Source organism: Haliotis rufescens, unplaced genomic scaffold (assembly GCF_023055435.1).
Source record: "Haliotis rufescens isolate VD_foot unplaced genomic scaffold, xgHalRufe1.0.p SCAF_14, whole genome shotgun sequence".
Classification (NCBI taxonomy): domain Eukaryota; kingdom Metazoa; phylum Mollusca; class Gastropoda; order Lepetellida; family Haliotidae; genus Haliotis; species Haliotis rufescens.
This window is the reverse complement of record NW_025963824.1, coordinates 18,482,291-18,505,640: the sequence shown is the minus strand read 5'-3', so window position 1 is coordinate 18,505,640 and position 23,350 is coordinate 18,482,291.

The following is a 23,350-nucleotide window of genomic DNA, read 5'->3' as shown; positions in this document are numbered from 1 at the left end:
TATATCTAGGCATTCTGTCAATACACTCCATATCTATACAATGCGTTACTACACTCCATATCAACACATTCTATCAATACACTTTATATCTACACAATCCGCTAATACACTCCATATCTACACATTCTATGAATACACTTTATATCTACACAATCCGATATTACACTCCATATCTACACATTCTGTCATTTCACTCCATATCTACACATTCTGACAATGCAGTGCATATCTATACATTCTGTCAATACACTCCATATCTACACATTCTGTCAATACATTTCATTTGTATACATTCTGTCAATACACTCCATATCTACACATTCTGTCAATACACTTCATATCTACACATTCTGTCAATACACTCCATATCTACATAATCCGTTATTACACTCCATTTCTACACATTCGGTCCATACACCTTATATCTACACAATCCGTTATTACACTCCATATCTACACATTCTGTCATTACACATTTTTATATACACAATCCGTTATTACGCTCCATATCTACACATTCTGTCAATGCACTTTATATTTACACAATCCGTTATTACACTCCATATCTACACATTCTGTCAATACCCTTTATATCTACACAATCCGTTATTACACTCCATATCTACACATTCTGTCAATACACCTTATATCTACACAATGTGTTATTACACTCCATATCTACACATTCTTTCAATACACTTTAAATTTACACATTCCGTTATTACACTCCATATCTACACATTCTGTCAATACACGCCATATCTACACATTCTGTCAATACACTCCATATCTACACATTCTGTCAATAGACTCCATATCTACACATTCTTTCAATAGGTTCCATATTTACACAATCCGTTATTACACTCCATATCTACACATTCTGTCAATACACGCCATACCTACACATTCTGTCAATACACTCCATATCTACACATTCCGTCAATACACTCCACATCTACACATTCGGTCAATACACTCCATATCTACACATTCTGTCAATACACTCCATATCTAGGCATTCCGTGAATACACTCCATATCTACACATTCTGTCAATACACTCCATATCTTCATATTCTGTCAATACACTCCATATCTACCCATTCTGTCAATACTCTTCATATCTACACATTCTGTCAATATATTCCATATCTACACATTCTGTCAATACGCTCCACATCTACACATTCTGTCAATACACTCCATATCTACACATTCTGTCAATACACTCCATATCTACACATTCTGTCAATACATTTCATATGTATACATTCTGTCAATACACTCCATATCTACACATTCTGTCAATACACTTCATATCTACACATTCTGTCAATACACTCCATATCTACATAATCCGTTATTACACTCCATTTCTACACATTCGGTCCATACACCTTATATCTACACAATCCGTTATTACACTCCATATCTACACATTCTGTCTATACACATTATATATACACAATCCGTTATTACACTCCATATCTACACATTCTGTCAATGCACTTTATATTTACACAATCCGTTATTACACTCCATATCTACACATTCTGCCAATACACTTTATATCTACACAATCCGTTATTACACTCCATATCTACACAATCTGTCAATACACTTTATATCTACACAATCCGTTATTAGACATCATATCTACACATTCTGTCAATACACTTTATATCTACACAATCCGTTATTACACTCCATATCTACACATTCTGTCTATACACCTTATATCGTCACAATCCGTTATTACACTCCATATCTACACATTCTGTCTACACACCTTATATCTACACAATCCGTTATTACACTCCATATCTACACATTCTGTCAATACACTTTATATATACACAATCTGTTATTGCACTCCATATCTACACATTCTGTCAATACACTTTATATCTACACAATCCGTTATTAGACATCATATCTACACATTCTGTCAATACACTTTATATCTACACAATCCGTTATTACACTCCATATCTACACATTCTGTCAATACAATTTATATATACACATTCTGTCTATACACCTTATATCTTCACAATCCGTTATTAGACATCATATCTACACATTCTGTCAATACATTTTATATTTACACAATCCGTTATTACACTCCATATCTACACATTCTGTCAATACACTCCATGTCTACACATTCTGTCTATACACCTTATATCTACGCAATCCGTTATTACACTCCATATCTACACATTCTGTCAATACACCTTATATCTACACAATCCGTTATTACACTCCATATCTACACATTCTGTCAATACACTTTATATTTACACAATCCGTTATTACACTCCATATCTACACATTCTGTCAGTACACTTTATATCTACACAATCCGTTATTACACTCAATATCTACAAATTCTGTCAATACACCTTATATCTACATAATCCGTTATGACGCTCCATATCTACACATTCTGTCAAAACAATTTATATCTACACAATCCGTTATTACACTCCATGTCTGCACATTCTGTCAATACACCTTATATCTACACAATCCGTTATAACACTCCATATCTACACATTCTGTCAATACACTTTATATTTACAGAATCCGTTATTACACTCCATATCTACACATTCTGTCAATACACTTTATATCTACACAATCCGTTATTACACTCAAGATCTACACATTCTGTCAATACACTTTATATCTAGGGATTTCGTCAATATACTCCATATCTACACATTCTGTCAGTACACTCCTAATCTACACATTCTGTCAATACACTTTATATCTACACAATCCGTTATTAGACATCATATCTACACAGTCTGTCAATACACTTTATATCTACACAATCCGTTATTACACTCCATATCTACACATTCTGTCAATACAATTTATATATACACATTCTGTCTATACACCTTATATCTTCACAATCCGTTATTAGACATCATATCTACACATTCTGTCAATACATTTTATATCTACACAATCCGTTATTACACTCCATATCTACACATTCTGTCAATACACTCCATATCTACACATTCTGTCTATACACCTTATATCTACACAATCCGTTATTACACTCCATATCTACACATTCTGTCAATACACCTTATATCTACACAATCCGTTATTACACTCCATATCTACACATTCTGTCAATACACTTTATATCTACACAATCCGTTATTACACTCCATATCTACACATTCTGTCAATACACTTTATATTTTCACAATCCGTTATTACACTCCATATCTACACATTCTGTCAGTGCACTTTATATCTACACAATCCGTTGTTACACTCCATATCTACACATTCTGTTAATACACTTTATATTTACACAATCCGTTATTACACTCCATATCTACACATTCTGTCAATACACTTTATATCTAGGGATTCCGTCAATATACTCCATATCTACACATTCTGTCAGTACACTCCTAATCTACACATTCTGTCAATACACTCCATATCTACACATTCTGTCAATACACTCCATATGTGTCAATACACACAATACATTCTTATGAATCATTTATTGATAGATATGGAATAATAACAGATTTCCTAACATATCAGGGTATCGTTCAATCAATAATGCAACTTGCAAAAAATGCAAAAAAACAATTGTAACTTTAAGAGTATGCCTAGAGTCTCCTTTCAACCTATTTTGCCATACAATGTTTCACTACTCACAAGTTGTAATAGAGGCAGTAAACTCTTCTATAACACACTCTTACAACCAGCTTTCATAAAATGTCAGGGGACGCTTAAGTGAGAAGAAACTTTACAGAAAGTATTTACCGATGAACAGTGGGTGGGATTTAACTTGATGGCAACAAGGTGTACCCAGAGTGTAGAACTGAGATTGTTTCAGTTAAGGATTATCCACTACATATTACCTTTATATAATTACTTACATAGTATTGGTTATAAAGATTCACCAAGTTGCAACTTCTGTGGTACATATAGTGAAACTATATGTTGCTCACATGTGGGAGCTTGTTCTCAACTGGTTAGAGACATCTGTGGAAGGAAGACTTGACTTCGGTAAAGAGAATATTTTATTTTGATTTAAGGGGAAGAATAACAACTCTCTCAATGTAATTATATTACTTATTAAATGTATTGTGTTTAAACAATCACGAAAGGGTTTTCAGCTAAAGTTGAAAAATATTCAACGTGAAGTTATTAGATACTACAATATGACCAAGTTAATTGCATTCTCAAATTGCAATTCTACAGCTTTCTTCAGTTCTGGTCTTCCTTCCACAGACTTTTCCTAGCAAAGAATACTAGTACGATATCATATTTTATGATTGTCTATATTTGCAATATGTTTTGAAAGTTTGATGTAAAGGGATTGTTTTTTGAATAATGTATAATTGAATAAATGCTACACATTGTATTTTATTTGAAATGTGAATAAAGATTTAAAAAAAAATATTCTGTCATTACACTCAATATCTACATATTCTGTCATTACACTCCATATCTACACATTATGTCAATACACTCCATATCTATACATTCTGTAAATACGCTCAATAACTACACATTCTGTTAATGCATTTGATATCTATACATTCTGTCAGTACACTCCATATTTAGACTTCCTGTTATTACACTTCATAAAAACACATTTTGTTTCTACGCTCGATGATTTTACATACTCTCATAACACTCCATATCTAGACATTCTGTTCTTACACTCCACATATACACATTCTGTTATAACACTCTATATCTACACATACTTTTAGGAAGCTCCGTATATAGACATTCCGCTATATCACTCCATGCCTATACATTCTGTTATTACGTTCCATATCTATACATTCTGTCAGTACACTCCATATCTACACATTCTGTTATTATGCTCCGTATTTACACTTTCTGTTATTACACTGCATATCTACACACTATTATTACACTCAATATCTACACATTCTGTTATGACGCTCTATATCTACACATTATATCAATATGCTTCATTTCTACACATTCTGTTATTACAATCCATATGTACACATTCTGTTATTACACTCCATATCTACACATTCTGTCAATAAAATACATATCTACCCATTTTATCAATGCATTCCATATCTACACATTCTGTTATTAGGCTTTATATTTACACTTTGTGTTATTACACTGCATATTACACTTCATAAAAACACATTTTGTTACTACGCTACCTGATTTTACGTGCTCTAATTACACTCCATATCTAGACATTCTGTCAGTACACTCCATATCCACACATTCTGTTATCATGCTCCGTATTTACACATTCTGTTATTACACTGCATATCCACACATCCTGTTATTACGCTCCATATATACACATTCTGTTATAACACTCTATATCTACACATACTTTTTGGAAGCTCCATATATACACATTCCGCTATATCACTCCATGCCTATACATTCTGTTATTACCTTCCATATCTACACATTCTGTCAGTACACTCCATATCTTCACATTCTGTTATTACCTTCCATATCTACACATTCTGTCAGTACACTCCATATCTACACATTCTGTTATTACCTTCCATATCTATACATTCTGTTATTACCTTCCATATCTACACATTCTGTTTTAACACTCCATATCTATACGTTCTTCTAGAACGCTCCATATCTACACATTCTGTGATAACACTCCATATCAACACATTCTGTTATTACACTCTTTGTATATACATTCTGTCAATAAACTCCATATCTACATATTTTTTTATTACACTCTATATCTATACATTCTGTCAATACACTCCATATCCACACATTCTGTTATTACCTTCCATATCTACACATTCTGTTTTAACACTCCATATCTATACGTTCTTCTAGAACGCTCCATATCTACACATTCTGTGATAACACTCCATATTAACACATTCTGTTATTACACTCTTTGTATATACATTCTGTCAATAAACTCCATATCTACATATTTTTTTATAACACTCTATATCTATACATTCTGTCAATACACTCCATATCCACACATTCTGTCATTACACTCCATATATACACATTCTGTTATAACGCTCTATATCTACACATACTTTTAGGAAGCTCCATATATACACATTCCGCTATATCACTCCGTGCCTATACATTCTGTTATTACGTTCCATATCTACACATTCTGTTATTACCTTCCATATCTACACATTCTGTTATTACCTTCCATATCTACATATTCTGTTTTAACACTCCATATCTATACATTCTGCTAGTACGCTCCATATCTACACATTCTGTTATTACACTCCATATATAAACATTCTGTTATTACCTTCCATATCTACACATTCTGTTTTAACACTCAATATCTACACATTCTGCTAGTACGCTCCATATCTACACATTCTGTTATTACACTCCATATCTATACATTCTGTTATTACCTTCCATATCTACACATTCTGTTTTAACACTCCATATCTACACATTCTGCTAGTACGCTCCATATCTACACATGCTGTTATTACACTACATATCTACACATTCTGTCAATACGCTTCATACCTCCACATTCTGTGATAACACTTCATATCAACACATTCTGTTATTACACTCTATATCTATATATTCTGTCAATACACTCCATTTCCACACATTCTGTTATAACACTCCATATATACACATTCTGTTATAACACTCTATATCTACACATACTTTTAGGAAGCTCCATATCTACACATTCTTTTAATTACGCTCTATATCTATACATTCTGTCAATACACTCCATATCTACACATTCCGTTGTTACACTCTATATCTATACATTCTGTAAATACATTCCATATCAACACATTCTGTTATTACGCTCCATATCGTTACACATTCTGTTATATCTACCAATTCTGTTATTACACTGCATATCTACATATTCTGTTAATAAACTTCATATCTATGTATTCTGTTATTGCACCCCATATCTATCCATTCTGTCAATAAACTCGATGCCTATACATTCTGTTAAAACACTCCTATCCATACATTCTGGGAAGACGCTCGATATCTACACATTCTGTAATTACATTCCATATCAACGCATTCTCTCAATACATTCCATAGCTACACAATCTGTTATTACGCTCCTTATCTACTCATCCTCTTATTAAAGAGTTTGATTGGCATTACTTAGAAGTTGACGGATGACAAGGTAGTCTTGCTTGACAACGGTATAAGTCAATACACTCCATATCTACAAATTCCGTTATAACACGCAATATCTATACATTGTGTCAATACACTTTATATCTACACATTCTGTTGTTACGATCCATATCTACAAATTCCGTTATAACACTCCATGTCTCCACATTCTCTAAGCACGTTCCATTTCTACACTTTCTGTTAGTAAGCTCCAAATCAACATATTCTTTACACAAGCACCAGACGTATCACTATAGTAGGGACGGTGTTGTACACACCCACCAGACGTACCACTATAGTAGCGACGGTGTTGTACACACCCACCAGACGTACCACTATAGTAGCGACGGTGTTGTACACAGCCACCAGACGTACCACTATGGTAGCGACGGTGTTGTACACAGCCACCAGACGTACCACTATAGTAGCGACGGTGTTGTACACACCCACCTGATGTACCACTATAGTAGCGAAGGTGTTGTACACAGCCACCAGATTTACCACTATAGTAGCGACGGTGTTGTACACAGCAACCTGACGTACCACTATAGTAGGGACGGTGTTGTACACAGCCACCACACGTACCACTATAGTAGCGACGGTGTTGTACACAGCCACCAGACGTACCACTATAGTAGGGACGGTGTTGTACACACCCACCAGACGTACCACTATAGTAGCGACGGTGTTGTACACACCCACCACTTTAGTAGGGACGGTGTTGTACCCACCCACCAGACGCACCACTATAGTAGGAACGGTGTTGTACACATCCACCAGACGTACCACTATAGTAGCGACGGTGTTGTACACACCCACCAGACGCACCACTATAGTAGCGACGGTGTTGTACACAGGCGGCAGACGTACCACTATAGTAGCGACGGTGTTGTACACACCCACCAGACGTACCACTATAGTAGGGACGGTGTTGTACACATCCACGAGACGTACCACAATAGTAGGGACGGTGATGTACACACCCACCTGAGGTACCACTATAGTAGGGACGGTGTTGTACACAGACACCTGACGTACAACTATAGTAGGGACGGTGTTGTACACAGACACCAGACGTACCACGATAGTAGGGACGGTGTTGTACACACCCACCAGACGTACCACTATAGTAGGGACGGTGTTGTACACACCCACCAGACGCACGACTATAGTAGGGACGGTGTTGTACACACCCACCAGACGTACCACTATAGTAGGGACGGTGTTGTACAAAGACACCAGACGCACGACTATAGTAGGGACGGTGTTGTTCACAGGCATCAGACATACCACTATAGTAGCGACGGTGTTGTACACACCCACCAGACGTACCACTATAGTAGGGACTGTGTTGTACAAAGACACCAGACGCACGACTATAGTAGGGACGGTTTTGTACACAGACACCAGACATACCACTATAGTATGGACGATGTTGTACACAGGCACCAGACGTACTACTACAGTAGCGACCGTGTTGTACACAGACACCAGACATACCACTATAGTAGATACAGTGTTGTACACAGGCACCAGACGTACCACTATAGTAGGGACGGTGTTGTACACACCCACCAGACGTACCACTATAGTAGCGACGGTGTTGTACACACCCACCAGACGCACCACTATAGTAGGGACGGTGTTGGACACACCCACCAGATGCACCACTATAGTAGGGACGGTGTTGTACACATCCACCAGAAGTACCACTATAGTAGGGACGGTGTTGTACACCCCCCCCGACGTACCACTATAGTAGGGACGGTGTTGTACACACCCACCTGACGTACCACTATAGTAGGGACGGTGTTGTACACAGGCACCAGACGTACCACTATAGTAGGGACGGTGTTGTACACAGACACCAGACGTACCACTATAGTAGGGACGGTGTTGTACACACCCACCAGACGTACCACTATAGTAGGGACGGTGTTGTTCACAGGCACCAGACGTACCACTATAGTAGGGACGGTGTTGTACAAAGACACCAGACGCACGACTATAGTAGGGACGGTGTTGTACACACCCACCAGACGTCCCACTATAGCAGGGACTGTGTTCTACACACCCACCAGACGTACCACTATAGTAGCGACGGTGTTGTACATACCCACCAGACGCACCACTATAGTAGCGACGGTGTTGGACACACCCACCAGACGCACCACTATAGTAGGGACGGTGTTGTACACAGACACCAGACACACCACTATAGAAGGGACGGTGTTGTACACATCCACCAGAAGTACCACTATAGTAGGGACGGTGTTGTACACACCCAGCAGACGCACCACTATAGTAGCGACGGTGTTTTACACAGGCGGTAGACGTACCACAATAGTAGGGACGGTGTTGTACACACCCACCTGACGTACCACTATAGTAGGGACGGTGTTGTACAAAGACACCAGACGTACCACTATAGTAGGGACGGTGTTGTACACACCCACCAGACGTACCACTATAGTAGGGACGGTGTTGTTCACAGGCACCAGACGTACCACTATAGTAGGGACGGTGTTGTACACAGACACCAGACGTACCACTATAGTAGGGACGGTGTTGTAGAAAGACACCAGACGCACGACTATAGTAGGGACGGTGTTGTACACAGAAACCAGACATACCACTATAGTAGGGACGGTGTTGTACACACCCACCAGACGTACCACTATAGTAGGGACGGCGTTGTACAAAGACACCAGACGCACGACTATTGTAGGGCCGGTGTTGTACACAGACACCAGACATACCACTATAGTAGGGACGGTGTTGTACACAGGCACCAGACGTACCACTATAGTAGCGACCGTGTTGTACACAGACACCAGACGTACCTCTATGGTAGGAACGGTGTTTTACACACCCACCAGACGTACCACTATAGTAGGGACGGTGTTGTACACACCCACCAGACGCACCACTATAGTAGGGACGGTGTTGTACACACCCACCAGACGTACCACTATAGTAGGGACGGTGTTGTACACACCCACTAGACGTACCACTATAGTAGCGACGGTGTTGTACACACCCACCAGACGCACGACTATAGTAGGGACTGTGTTGTACACACCCACCAGACGTACCACTATAGTAGGGACGGTGTTGTACACACCCACCAGATGTACCACTATAGTAGGGACGGCGTTGTACAAAGACACCAGACGCACGACTATTGTAGGGCCGGTGTTGTACACAGACACCAGACATACCACTATAGTAGGGACGGTGTTGTACACAGGCACCAGACGTACCACTATAGTAGCGACCGTGTTGTACACAGACACCAGACGTACCACTATGGTAGGAACGGTGTTTTACACACCCACCAGACGCACCACTATAGTAGGGACGGTGTTGTACACACCCACCAGACGCACCACTATAGTAGGGACGGTGTTGTACACACCCACCAGACGTACCACTATAGTAGGGACGGTGTTGTACACACCCACTAGACGTACCACTATAGTAGCGACGGTGTTGTACACACCCACCAGACGCACGACTATAGTAGGGACGGTGTTGTACACACCCACCAGACGTTCCACTATAGTAGGGACTGTGTTGTACACATCCACCAGACGTACCACAATAGTAGGGACGGTGTTGTACACACCCACCAGACGCACCACTATAGTAGGGACGGTGTTGTACACACCCACCAGACGTACCACTATAGTAGCGACGGTGTTATACACACCCACCAGACGCACGACTATAGTAGGGACTGTGTTGTACACACCCACCAGACGTTCCACTATAGTAGGGACGGTGTTGTACACACCCACCAGACGTACCACTATAGTAGGGACGGTGTTGTACACACCCACCAGACGCACCACTATAGTAGGGACGGTGTTGTACACACCCACCAGACGTACCACTATAGTAGGGACGGTGTTGTACACACCCACCAGACGCACCACTATAGTAGGGACGGTGTTGTACACACCCACCAGACGTACCACTATAGTAGGGACGTTGTTGTACACAGACACCAGACGTACCACTATAGGAGGGACGGTGTTGTAGACAGGCACCAGACGTACCACTATAGTAGGGACGGTGTTGTACACACCCACCTGACGTACCACTGTAGTAGGGGCGGTGTTGTACACAGGCACCAGACGTACCACAATAGTAGGGACGGTGTTGTACACAGGCACCAGACATACCACAATAGTAGGGACGGTGTTGTACACAGGCACCAGACGTACCACTATAGTAGGGACGGTGTTGTTCACAGGCACCAGACGTACCACTATAGTAGGGACGGTGCTGTACACAGACACCAGACGTACCACTATAGTAGCGACGGTGTTGTACACACCCACCAGACGTACCACTATAGTAGCGACGGTGTTGGACACAGCCACCAGACGTACCACTATAGTAGCGACGGTGTTGTACACACCCACCAGACGCTAGACTATAGTAGGGACGGTGTTGTACACACCCACCAGTCGTACCACTATAGTAGGGACGGTGTTGTACACACCCACCAGACGCACCACTATAGTAGCGACGGTGTTGGACACACCCACCAGACGCACCACTATAGTAGCGACGGTGTTGTACACATCCACCAGACGTACCACTATAGTAGGGACGGTGTTGTACACACCCACCAGACGCACCACTATAGTAGCGACGGTGTTGTACTTCGGCGGCAGACGTACCACTATAGTAGCGACGGTGTTTTACACACCCACCAGACGTACCACTATAGTAGCGACGGTGTTGTACACACCCACCTGACGTACCACTATAGTAGGGACGGTGTTGTACAAAGACACCAGACGTACGACTATAGTAGGGACGGTGTTGTACACACCCACCAGACGTACCACTATAGTAGGGACGGTGTTGTACACACCCACCTGACGTACCACTATAGTAGGGACGGTGTTGTACACAGGCACCAGACGTACCACTATAGTAGGGACGGTGTTGTACACAGGCACCAGACGTACCACTATAGTAGGCACGGTGTAGTACAGAGGCACCAGACGTACCACTATAGTTGGGACGGTATTGTACACAGACACCAGACGTGCCACTATAGTAGGGACGGTGTTGTACACAGGCACCAGACGTACCACTATAGTAGGGACGGTGTTGTACACACCCACCTGACGTACCACTATAGTAGGGACGGTGTTGTACACAGGCACCAGACGTACCACAATAGTAGGGACGGTGTTGTACACAGGCACCAGACGTACCACTATAGTAGGGACGGTGTTGTACACAGGCACCAGACGTACCACTATAGTAGGGACGGTGTTGTTCACAGGCATCAGACGTACCACTATAGTAGGGACGGTGTTGTACACAGACACCAGACGTACCACTATAGTAGGGACGGTGTTGTAGAAAGACACCAGACGCACGACTATAGTAGGGACGTGCTGAACACAGAAACCAGACATACCAGTATAGTAGGGACGGTGTTGTACACACCCACCAGACGTACCACTATAGTAGGGACGGCGTTGTACAAAGACACCAGACGCACGACTATTTTAGGGCCGGTGTTGTACACAGACACCAGACATACCACTATAGTAGGGACGGTGTTCTACACAGGCACCAGACGTACCACTATAGTAGCGACTGTGTTGTACACAGACACCAGACGTACCACTATAGTAGGGACGGTGTTGGACACACCCACCAGACGTACCACTATAGTAGGGACGGTGTTGTTCACACCCACAAGACGTACCACTATAGTAGGGATGGTGTTGTACACACCCACCAGACGCACCACTATAGTAGCGACGGTCTTGGACACACCTACCAGACGCACCACTATAGTAGCGACGGTGTTGTACACATCCACCGGACGTACCACTATAGTAGGGACGGTGTTGTACACACCCACCAGACGCACCACTATAGTAGCGACGGTGTTGTACTCAGGCGGCAGACGTACCACTATAGTAGGGACGGTGTTGTACACACCCACCAGACGTACCACTATAGTAGGGACGGTGTTGTACACAGGCACCAGACGTACCACTATAGTAGCGACGGTGTTGTACACAGGCACCTGAGGTACCACTATAGTAGGGACGGTGTTGTACACAGGCACCAGACGAACCACTTTAGTAGGGACGGTGTTGTACACAGGCACCAGACGTACCACTATAGTAGGGACGGTGTTGTTCACAGGCACCAGACGTACCACTATAGTAGGGACGGTGTTGTACACTGACACAAGACGTACCACAATAGTAGGGACGGTGTTGTAGAAAGACACAAGACGCACGACTATAGTAGGGACGTGTTGAACACAGAAACCAGACATACCACTATAGTAGGGACGGTGTTGTACACACCCACCAGACGTACCACTATAGTAGGGACGGTGTTGTACAAAGACACCAGACGCACGACTATTGTAGGGCCGGTGTTGTACACAGACACCAGACATACCACTATATTAGGGACGGTGTTGTACACAGGCACCAGACGTACCACTATATTAGCGACTGTGTTGTACACAGACACCAGACGTATCACTATAGTAGGGACGGTGTTTGTACACACCCACAAGACGTACCACTATAGTAGGGACGGTGTTGTACACACCCACCAGACGTACCACTATAGTAGGGACGGTGTTGTACACACCAACCAGACGCACCACTACAGTAGCGACGGTGTTGTACACATCCACCAGACGTACCACTATAGTACGGACGGTGTTGTACACAGGCACCAGCCGCACCACTATAGTAGCGACGGTGTTGGACACACCCACCAGACGCACCACTATAGTAGGGACGGTGTTGTACACATCCACCAGACGTACGACTATAGTAGGGAAGGAGTTGTACACACCCACCAGACGCACCACTATAGTAGGGACGGTGTTGTACAAAGACACCAGACGCACGACTATTGTAGGGACGGTGTTGTACTCAGGCGGCAGACGTACCACTATAGTAGGGACGCGTTGTACAAAGACACCAGACGCACGACTATTGTATGGACGGTGTTGTACACAGCCACCAGACGTACCACTATAGTAGGGACGGTGTTGTACACGCCCACCAGACGTACCAATATAGTAGGGACGGTGTTGGACACACCCACCAGACGCACCACTATAGTAGGGACGGTGTTGTACACACCCACCAGACGTACCACTATAGTAGGGACGGTGTTGTACACACCCACCTGACGTACCACTATAGTAGGGACGGTCTTGTACACAGGCACCAGACGTACCACAATAGTAGGGACGGTGTTGTACACAGGCACCAGGCGTACCACTATAGTAGGCACGGTGTAGTACAGAGGCACCAGACGTACCACTATAGTTGGGACGGTATTGTACACAGACACCAGACGTGCCACTATAGTAGGGACGGTGTTGTACACAGGCACCAGACGTACCACTATAGTAGGGACGGTGTTGTACACACCCACCTGACGTACCACTATAGTAGGGACGGTGTTGTACACAGGCACCAGACGTACCACAATAGTAGGGACGGTGTTGTACACAGGCACCAGACGTACCACTATAGTAGGGACGGTGTTGTTCACAGGCACCAGACGTACCACTATAGTAGGGACGGTGTTGTACACAGACACCAGACGTACCACTATAGTAGGGACGGTGTTGTAGAAAGACACCAGACGCACGACTATAGTAGGGACGTGCTGAACACAGAAACCAGACATACCAGTATAGTAGGGACGGTGTTGTACACACCCACCAGACGTACCACTATAGTAGGGACGGCGTTGTACAAAGACACCAGACGCACGACTATTTTAGGGCCGGTGTTGTACACAGACACCAGACATACCACTATAGTAGGGACGGTGTTCTACACAGGCACCAGACGTACCACTATAGTAGCGACTGTGTTGTACACAGACACCAGACGTACCACTATAGTAGGGACGGTGTTGTACACACCCACCAGACGTACCACTATAGTAGGGACGGTGTTGTTCACACCCACAAGACGTACCACTATAGTAGGGATGGTGTTGTACACACCCACCAGACGCACCACTATAGTAGCGACGGTCTTGGACACACCTACCAGACGCACCACTATAGTAGCGACGGTGTTGTACACATCCACCGGACGTACCACTATAGTAGGGACGGTGTTGTACACACCCAGCAGACGCACCACTATAGTAGCGACGGTGTTGTACTCAGGCGGCAGACGTACCACTATAGTAGGGACGGTGTTGTACACACCCACCAGACGTACCACTATAGTAGGGACGGTGTTGTACACAGGCACCAGACGTACCACTATAGTAGGGACGGTGTTGTACACAGGCACCTGAGGTACCACTATAGTAGGGACGGTGTTGTACACAGGCACCAGACGAACCACTATAGTAGGGACGGTGTTGTACACAGGCACCAGACGTACCACTATAGTAGGGACGGTGTTGTTCACAGGCACCAGACGTACCACTATAGTAGGGACGGTGTTGTACACTGACACAAGACGTACCACAATAGTAGGGACGGTGTTGTAGAAAGACACCAGACGCACGACTATAGTAGGGACGTGTTGAACACAGAAACCAGACATACCACTATAGTAGCGACGGTCTTGGACACACCTACCAGACGCACCACTATAGTAGCGACGGTGTTGTACACATCCACCGGACGTACCACTATAGTAGGGACGGTGTTGTACACACCCACCAGACGCACCACTATAGTAGCGACGGTGTTGTACTCAGGCGGCAGACGTACCACTATAGTAGGGACGGTGTTGTACACACCCACCAGACGTACCACTATAGTAGGGACGGTGTTGTACACAGGCACCAGACGTACCACTATAGTAGGGACGGTGTTGTACACAGGCACCTGAGGTACCACTATAGTAGGGACGGTGTTGTACACAGGCACCAGACGAACCACTATAGTAGGGACGGTGTTGTACACAGGCACCAGACGTACCACTATAGTAGGGACGGTGTTGTTCACAGGCACCAGACGTACCACTATAGTAGGGACGGTGTTGTACACTGACACAAGACGTACCACAATAGTAGGGACGGTGTTGTAGAAAGACACCAGACGCACGACTATAGTAGGGACGTGTTGAACACAGAAACCAGACATACCACTATAGTAGGGACGGTGTTGTACACACCCACCAGACGTACCACTATAGTAGGGACGGTGTTGTACAAAGACACCAGACGCACGACTATTGTAGGGCCGGTGTTGTACACAGACACCAGACATACCACTATATTAGGGACGGTGTTGTACACAGGCACCAGACGTACCACTATATTAGCGACTGTGTTGTACACAGACACCAGACGTACCACTATAGTAGGGACGGTGTTTGTACACACCCACAAGACGTACCACTATAGTAGGGACGGTGTTGTACACACACACCAGACGTACCACTATAGTAGGGACGGTGTTGTACACACCCACCAGACGCACCACTACAGTAGCGACGGTGTTGTACACACCCACCAGACGTACCACTATAGTACGGACGGTGTTGTACACAGGCACCAGCCGCACCACTATAGTAGCGACGGTGTTGGACACACCCACCAGACGCACCACTATAGTAGGGACGGTGTTGTACACATCCACCAGACGTACGACTATAGTAGGGAAGGAGTTGTACACACCCACCAGACGCACCACTATAGTAGCGACGGTGTTGTACTCAGGCGGCAGACGTACCACTATAGTAGGGACGGTGTTGTACAAAGACACCAGACGCACGACTATTGTAGGGACGGTGTTGTACACAGCCACCAGACGTACCACTATAGTAGGGACGGTGTTGTACACGCCCACCAGACGTACCAATATAGTAGGGACGGTGTTGGACACACCCACCAGACGCACCACTATAGTAGGGACGGTGTTGGACACACCCACCAGACGTACCACTATAGTAGGGACGTTGTTGTACACACCCACTAGACGTACCACTATAGTAGCGACGGTGTTGTACACACCCACCTGACGTACCACTATAGTAGGGACGGTGTTGTACAAAGACACCAGACGTACGACTATAGTAGGGACGGTGTTGTACACAGACACCAGACGTACCACTATAGTAGGGACGGTGTTGTACACACCCACCTGACGTACCACTATAGTAGGGACGGTCTTGTACACAGGCATCAGGCGTACCACAATAGTAGGGACGGTGTTGTACACAGGCACCAGACGTACCACTATAGTAGGCACGGTGTAGTACATAGGCACCAGACGTACCACTATAGTTGGGACGGTATTGTACACAGACACCAGACGTGCCACTATAGTAGGGACGGTGTTGTACACAGGCACCAGACGTACCACTATAGTAGGGACGGTGTTGTACACACCCACCTGACGTACCACTATAGTAGGGACGGTGTTGTACACAGGCACCAGACGTACCACAATAGTAGGGACGGTGTTGTACACAGGCACCAGACGTACCACTATAGTAGGGACGGTGTTGTACACAGGCACCAGACGTACCACTATAGTAGGGACGGTGTTGTTCACAGGCACCAGACGTACCACTATAGTAGGGACGGTGTTGTACACAGACACCAGACGTACCACTATAGTAGGGACGGTGTTGTAGAAAGACACCAGACGCACGACTATAGTAGGGACGTGCTCAACACAGAAACCAGACATACCACTATAGTAGGGACGGTGTTGTACACACCCACCAGACGTACCACTATAGTAGGGACGGCGTTGTACAAAGACACCAGACGCACGACTATTTTAGGGCCGGTGTTGTACACAGACACCAGACATACCACTATAGTAGGGACGGTGTTCTACACAGGCACCAGACGTACCACTATAGTAGCGACGGTGTTGTACACAGACACCAGACGTACCACTATAGTAGGGACGGTGTTGTACACACCCACCAGACGTACCACTATAGTAGGGACGGTGTTGTTCACACCCACAAGACGTACCACTATAGTAGGGATGGTGTTGTACACACCCACCAGACGCACCACTATAGTAGCGACGGTCTTGGACACACCTACCAGACGCACCACTATAGTAGCGACGGTGTTGTACACATCCACCTGACGTACCACTATAGTAGGGACGGTGTTGTACACACCCACCAGACGCACCACTATAGTAGCGACGGTGTTGTACTCAGGCGGCAGACGTACCACTATAGTAGGGACGGTGTTGTACACACCCACCAGACGTACCACTATAGTAGGGACGGTGTTGTACACAGGCACCAGACGTACCACTATAGTAGGGACGGTGTTGTACACAGGCACCTGAGGTACCACTTTAGTAGGGACAGTGTTGTACACAGGCACCAGACGAACCACTATAGTAGGGACGGTGTTGTACACAGGCACCAGACGTACCACTATAGTAGGGACGGTGTTGTTCACAGGCACCAGACGTACCACTATAGTAGGGACGGTGTTGTACACTGACACAAGACGTACCACAATAGTAGGGACGGTGTTGTAGAAAGACACCAGACGCACGACTATAGTAGGGACGTGTTGAACACAGAAACCAGACATACCACTATAGTAGGGACGGTGTTGTACACACCCACCAGACGTACCACTATAGTAGGGACGGTGTTGTACAAAGACACCAGACGCACGACTATTGTAGGGCCGGTGTTGTACACAGACACCAGACATACCACTATATTAGGGACGGTGTTGTACACAGGCACCAGACGTACCACTATATTAGCGACTGTGTTGTACACAGACACCAGACGTACCACTATAGTAGGGACGGTGTTTGTACACACCCACAAGACGTACCACTATAGTAGGGACGGTGTTGTACACACCCACCAGACGTACCACTATAGTAGGGACGGTGTTGTACACACCCACCAGACGCACCACTACAGTAGCGACGGTGTTGTACACACCCACCAGACGTACCACTATAGTACGGACGGTGTTGTACACAGGCACCAGCCGCACCACTATAGTAGCGACGGTGTTGTACACATCCACCAGACGTACGACTATAGTAGGGAAGGAGTTGTACACACCCACCAGACGCACCACTATAGTAGCGACGGTGTTGTACACATCCACCAGACGTACGACTATAGTAGGGAAGGAGTTGTACACACCCACCAGACGCACCACTATAGTAGCGACGGTGTTGTACTCAGGCGGCAGACGTACCACTATAGTAGGGACGGTGTTGTACAAAGACACCAGACGCACGACTATTGTAGGGCCGGTGTTGTACACATCCACCAGACGTACCACTATAGTAGGGACGGCGTTGTACAAAGACACCAGACGCACGACTATTGTAGGGACGGTGTTGTACACAGCCACCAGACGTACCACTATAGTAGGGACGGTGTTGTACACGCCCACCAGACGTACCACTATAGTAGGGACGGTGTTGTACAAAGACACCAGACGTACGACTATAGTAGGGACGGTGTTGTACACACCCACCTGATGTACCACTATAGTAGGGACGGTGTTGTACACAAGCACCAGACGCACCACTATAGTAGGGACGGTGTTGGACACAGACACCAGACGTACCACTATAGTAGGGACGGTGTTGTACAGAGACACCAGACGTACCACTATAGTAGGGACGGTGTTGTACACACCCACCAGACGTACCACTATAGTAGGGACGGTGTTGTTCACAGGCACCAGACGTACCACTATAGTAGGGACGGTGTTGTACACAGACACCAGACGTACCACTATAGTAGGGACGGTGTTGTACAAAGACACCAGACGCACGATTATAGTAGGGGCGGTGTTGTACACATCCACCAGACGTTCCACTATAGTAGGGACGGTGATGTACACATCCACCAGACGTTCCACTATAGTAGGGACGGTGTTGTACAAAGACACCAGACGCACGACTATAGTAGGGACGGTTTTGTACACAGACACCAGACATACCACTATAGTAGCGACGGTTTTGGACACACCCACCAGACGCACCACTATAGTAGCGACGGTGTTGTACACACCCACCAGGCGCACCACTAAAGAAGGATCGGTGTTGTACACATCCACCAGACGTACCACTACACACCCACTAGAAGCACCAGTATAGTAGCGACGGTGTTGTACACTGGCGGCAGACGTACCACTATAGTAGGGACGGTGTTGTACACACCCACCAGACGTACCACTATAGTAGCGACGGTGTTGTACACTGACACCAGACGTACCACTATAGTAGGGACGGTGTTGTAGAAAGACACCAGACGCACGACTATAGTAGGGACGTGTTGAACACAGAAACCAGACATACCACTTTAGTAGGGACGGTGTTGTATACACCCACCAGACGTACCAGTATAGTAGGGACGGTGTTGTACAAAGACACCATACGCACGACTATTGTAGGGACGGTTTTGTACACAGCCACCAGATGTACCACTATAGTAGGGACGGTGTTGTACACACCCAACAGACGTACCACTATAGTAGGGACGGTGTTGTACACTCCCACTAGACGTACCACTATATTAGCGACGGTGTTGTACACACCCACCAGACGCACTACTATAGTAGCGACGGTGTTGTACACACCCACCAGAAGTACCACTATAGAAGGGACGGTGTTGTACACACCCACTAGGCGTACCACTATAGTAGCGACGGTGTTGTACACACCCACCAGACGCACGACTATAGTAGGGACGGTGTTGTACACACCCACCAGACGTACCACTATAGTAGGGACGGTGTTGTACACACCCACTAGACGCACCACTATAGTAGCGACGGTGTTGGACACACCCACCAGACGCACCACTATAGTAGCGACGGTGTTGTACACATCCACCAGACGCACCACTATAGTAGGGACGGTGTTGTACACACCCACCAGACGCACCACTATAGTAGGGACGGTGTTGTACTCAGGCCGCAGACGTACCACTATAGTAGCGACGGTGTTGTACTCAGGCCGCAGACGTACCACTATAGTAGCGACGGTGTTGTACACACCCACCAGACGTACCACTATAGTAGGGACGGTGTTGTACACACCCACCTGACGTACCACTATAGTAGGGACGGTGTTGTACAAAGACACCAGACGTACGACTATAGTAGGGACGGTGTTGTACACACCCACCTGACGTACCACTATAGTAGGGACGGTGTTGTACACAAGCACGAGACGCACCACTATAGTAGGGACGGTGTTGGACACAGACACCAGACGTACCACTTTAGTAGGGACGGTGTTGTTCACAGGCACCAGACGTACCACTATAGTAGGGACGGTGTTGTACACAGACACCAGACGTACCACTATAGTAGGGACGGTGTTGTACAAAGACACCAGACGCACGATTATAGTAGGGGCGGTGTTGTACACAGACACGAGACATACCACTATAGTAGGGACGGTGTTGTACACATCCACCAGACGTTCCACTATAGTAGGGACGGTGTTGTACAAAGACACCAGACGCACGATTATAGTAGGGGCGGTGTTGTACACAGACACGAGACATACCACTATAGTAGGGACGGTGTTGTACACATCCACCAGACGTTCCACTATAGTAGGGACGGTGTTGTACAAAGACACCAGACGCACGACTATAGTAGGGACGGTTTTGTACACAGACACCAGACATACCACTATAGTAGCGACGGTTTTGGACACACCCACCAGACGCACCACTATAGTAGCGACGGTGTTGTACACACCCACCAGGCGCACCACTATAGAAGGGACGGTGTTGTACACATCCACCAGACGTACCACTACACACCCACCAGAAGCACCACTATAGTAGCGACGGTGTTGTACACTGGCGGCAGACGTACCACTATAGTAGGGACGGTATTGGACACACCCACCTGACGTACCACTATATTAGGGACGGTGTTGTACACACCTACCTGATGTACCACTATAGTAGGGACGGTGTTGTACAAAGACACCAGACGTACGACTATAGTAGGGACGGTGTTGTACACACCCACCAGACGTACCACTATAGTAGGAACGGTGTTGTACACAGACACCAGACGTACCACTATAGTAGGGACGGTGTTGTACAAAGACACCAGACGTACCACTATACTAGGGACGGTGTTGTACACAGAAACCAGACATACCACTATAGTAGGGACGGTGTTGTACACACCCACCAGACGTACCACTATAGTAGGGACGGTGTTGTACACACCGAGCAGACGCACCACTATAGTAGGGACGATGTTGTACACAGACACCAGACATACCACTATAGTAGGGACGGTGTTGTACACACCCACCAGACGTACCACTATAGTAGGGACGGTGTTGCATACAGGCACCAGACGTACCACTATAGTAGGGACGGTGTTGTACACACCCACCAGACGTACCACTATAGTAGCGACGGTGTTGTACACTGACACCAGACGTACTACTATAGTAGCGACCGTGTTGTACAGAGACACCTGACGTACCACTATAGTATGGACGGTGTTGTACACAGGCGGAAGACGTACCACTATAGGAGCGAGCGTGTTGTACACAACCGCCAGACGTACCACTATAGTAGGGACGGTGTTGTACACAGGCACATGACGTACCGCTATAGTAGGGACGGTGTTGTACACACCCACCAGACGCACCACTATAGTAGCGACGGTGTTGTACACACCCACCAGACGTACCACTATAGTAGGGACGGTGTTGTACAAAGACACCAGACGCACGACTATAGTAGGGACGGTGTTGTTCACACCCACCAGACGTACCACTATAGTAGCGACGGTGTTGTACACACCCACCAGACGTACCACTATAGTAGGGACGGTGTTGTACAAAGACACCAGACGCACCACTATAGTAGGGACGGTGTTGTACACAGACACCAGACGTACCACTATAGTAGGGACGGTGTTGTACAAAGACACCAGACGCACGATTATAGTAGGGGCGGTGTTGTACACAGACACGAGACATACCACTATAGTAGGGACGGTGTTGTACACATCCACCAGACGTTCCACTATAGTAGGGACGGTGTTGTACAAAGACACCAGACGCACGACTATAGTAGGGACGGTTTTGTACACAGACACCAGACATACCACTATAGTAGCGACGGTTTTGGACACACCCACCAGACGCACCACTATAG